The sequence below is a fragment of the Hippopotamus amphibius genome, chromosome 11 (genome assembly GCF_030028045.1).
Source record: "Hippopotamus amphibius kiboko isolate mHipAmp2 chromosome 11, mHipAmp2.hap2, whole genome shotgun sequence".
Lineage (NCBI taxonomy): Eukaryota > Metazoa > Chordata > Mammalia > Artiodactyla > Hippopotamidae > Hippopotamus > Hippopotamus amphibius.
The window spans coordinates 31,242,524-31,246,237 of NC_080196.1; positions in this window are offsets into that span (position 1 = coordinate 31,242,524).

Here is a 3,714-nt window from a genome sequence, read left to right on the forward strand (position 1 = left end):
AAATTTCTCAAAGCTTAAATACACCTGAGATCCAGCCTGGAATTTGGGGAGATGAAAGACGTTTTAATCCAGCTACTCTAATTAGGAACCATTTACAGCATTGCTGCTGTGTTTTGTCTGGTTAAAGAGATTAGGGGACTAAGAACATAATAGCTCTGTCTGGGGATGGGAAACAATACCACTGTTTCCTGGGTTTATGCCGAAGGGTGCTGGTGAACAGTTGAAGGCTGCTTTTAAGCAAAGCAGGAACTAGCCATGGTTGGCAGGGGATTTTCAACTGCTAGAAAACCAATGTTTTATTTAAATGTGGGTTGTCTCCATGGGGTATACGTTGGGTAACGTGGGCAAATGCACATTAATTCAACTATGTGGTGCCGAGTAGATTGGGGATAGTTCTAGATGTTTGGATTCATTGTTTACTTTGGAAGAAAATGGTTTGGCAAATTTTGTACAGTTTTGTCACACATGGGCTTCCATGTACGAATTACCCAAACTCTTCAGATTCTATTTTGTACGCAAGGTCACAGGGGAGGAGGGAACAAAACAAAAGAAACATAAAATAGGGACTTCATTCAGAGCAAAGATTTACTAGGTTCTCAAAGATTAATCAGGAAAGATGGGGCTGCTTGCAATTTACTCCTCAGCCTTCCCTTTGCTGCCAGGTCTTGCCGTAGAGGTACCCAGTCCTGGCTTGTACTGCTGGCCGCACGACAGGCCAATAAATCAAGAGACAAGGTGTTGGGGTAAGGACCAGTGACTTTCCTTGGAAAGCCAGCAGACAAAGAAGATGGTGGACAAGTGTCCCAAAGAACCATCTTGCGAATGTCTTTTATAGAGCCAAGAGGGGGGAGGTTAGGAAGTAAAGGGCAAAAGGTGGTAAGTTGTTGCAAACCTTTCCCGGTTCTGGCCAGACACCAGAGATGTGTTAATGTCTTCTTTCCTGCAGCCATTCATGGGTTGGCCTGGTCAGAATGTTCCTGTGAGGTGAACAAAGGTATTTTAGCTTAATGCTCAGAGATGGGAGTCGGGGTTCCCAGAGATGGGCCATTATGTATACTTTAAGCCTTAGGCAACATCCCTTTCGTGATTAACTGGTAGCAAAAGCAATAGAATACAAAGGTTAAAGTAAAAGAAACAGATCCCCTGTGAGGTCAGATTTGTTCTTCCCTATTATATCAGCATACAATAAGGTTTGAAAGAAAGGGTAGAAGAAGGAACAGAGGTGAAACTGAGGATTCCAGTTTCTGTGCTGGACTCGGCAGAGATCACGCCCTTTGACCCTCAAAACAACACAGTAAGTCGCCTATTATTTTCCCCCTTCTATAGATAAGGACGCTAGGACTCAGAGAGTTTGGGTGGCCTGCATGCAGCAGGAGGGTCTGGAGCACTGCACTCTGCCTCACTTCCCTTGTGCAGAAAGCCTCCCGGCTTCACTCTCTGCAAGCAGCAACCACTCCTAATATTTTGTGAATAGAGATTTATTGCTTTGGGATAAATATGGGACCCTGAGGCTGTACCATGAATTTTCCCAGACACTTGACTCCAGATTCTCCTGATAACCTGGGCAAGGTCGGGGAAGGGTTAGAACTTGAGAAAAGGACAAGTGAGAGGGGAAGAGTCCACCGACGACCACAAAGTCTTCTATAATTGGTCTCTGTTTCACCTGGCTTGATCCTAAAAAAATGTGCCCAGTTACATTTCCTTGATAGGCTCCCGTGGGGCTAATATAGAGGGTTCTCTCTGGGACGGATGGAGTCCTTTGGAGGCCCGTCCTCTAGTTTTCCTCAGTCCTTTCTCTGCGGGTGTATATCTCATCCGTAAAACTATAGGTCTGCATCCATTAAATAAGCTCAGAGATCCCTTCCAATCCTGACTTTCTCTGATTCTGTGTCTCTTCATAGGTAACACCCTGGGAGAAGAGAGAATTATCACCGAAGAGTACCATGTGAGTTTGGCAAAACCTTATCTTTCTGGGTAGGAATCACAGACAAAGCATTGCCAACAGCTACGTTTACGCCAACCAGATGGGAGGCAACACCCCTCTGGAATTCTGACCCGATACTTGAAACCAGGGCAGAGGAGCGCCTCAGTGTGATGTGTTGCCAAGGGACACACTGCTTTTGTGGATAAGGTTTCCTGATCCTTAGATCTCAGCCATGTCCCCCAACAGGGCACGGCAAGGCAGCTGTGGATCCCATGACAACACACAGCCGGGCACTGCCAAGGACAACTCTGTGTGGCCTGAAAGCTTTGCCTGGTGCTGGTGATAACGCGACTTTGTTTTCCTGAAGTAGGCTGGGTAGGGAAGCCAGCCCCACCTGTCCTCAGTGCCATCCGATGACGGGAATGCTATGCAGCCCTCCTCCCCATCAAGCGTTCAAAGGAATATATGAGAAGTCGCATTCACGGAATCACTTCCAGAATTTATGTGGACAATTGTTTTTTTCGCATATTCAATTCTGCAAACATGTCGTGCGCCTGCCTGCTTCCATTTAGACTAGAGCAGTGATTCCCCAAATCTACTCCCACACAGCAGCATCAGCACGACTGAAACTCGGTAGAAAGTCCAATTCCTGGGCCCCACCCCAGACACCTCCTAAGTCAGAAACTCTGGAGTGGGGCCCGGTACCGCTGTTTTAACAAGCCCTCCTGGGGACTCTGCTGCACGCGAACATTTGGGAACCACTGACTTCGAGAACTCGAAGAGGGAATGTTCCAAGCTGAGGGTTGGAGATTAGGATCTGAACAAATGCTTGCCCTGTGCAGGAGGGTAGGGCAGGGAGTAAGGACTTTTTTGTTTCATTTTCTATTTCCAGCACTTCCGTGAGCCTCAGGAATCAAGACAGTCTTGGTACTAGTGTGAGCAGAGAAGTGTTAATGGTAGATGGGCAATGTAACAGAACTATTAAGAAAGGAAAAGGGGTTGAGGCCTGGTTCCGACACTTGCCAATGGTATTAACTTGGTTCCATCCCCAAACCCCAGTTACTTCATCTGTAAGCAAAGGGTAATAACTTTTTTTTTCCCTGCTGTGTTGAGTCCTTGTTGCTGCGCGCGGGCTTTCTCTAGCGGTGGCGAGTGGGGGCTACTCTTTTTTGTGGTGCGTGGGCTTCTCATTGCGGTGGCTTCTCTTGTTGGGGAGCACGGGCTCTAGGTTGTGGGCTTCAGTAATTGCGGTGTGTGGGCTCAGTAGCTGTGGCTCGCTGGCTCTAGGGCGCAGGACTGCAGTAGTTGTGTTGCATGGGCTTAGTTGCTCCGCAGCATGTGGGATCTTCCCCGCCCAGGGATCGAACCCCGTGTCTCCTGTGTTGGCAGGCAGATTCTTAACCACAGCGGCACCAGGGAAGTCCGGGTAATAACTCTTTGTAAAGTTATTGTTGGGAGTGCATGAGAGAAGCCTGAAAAATTCTCAGCCTACTGCCTGGTATTTGGTAAGCCTCCAACAAATACTGGCTATTGCTAACATTAATAATGCTGATTAATGAAGTAGCATGAATTCTATCCGATATTGTCACTGCCCCAAAGCAGTGCACTTAGAGGAAAGATACAATATTCAGGGACCAGAGACAAGAGTTCAAATCTCAGTCCTGCTAGTGACCACCTTGGACAGGCTATCTTATTTCTCTTTATTTGTTAAAAATGGGAGAGAAGACGATTACCTATTGTAAGTAAAGTAAGTAAAGCAGCTTCTTTAATGCCTGAATACTATAGGTGTT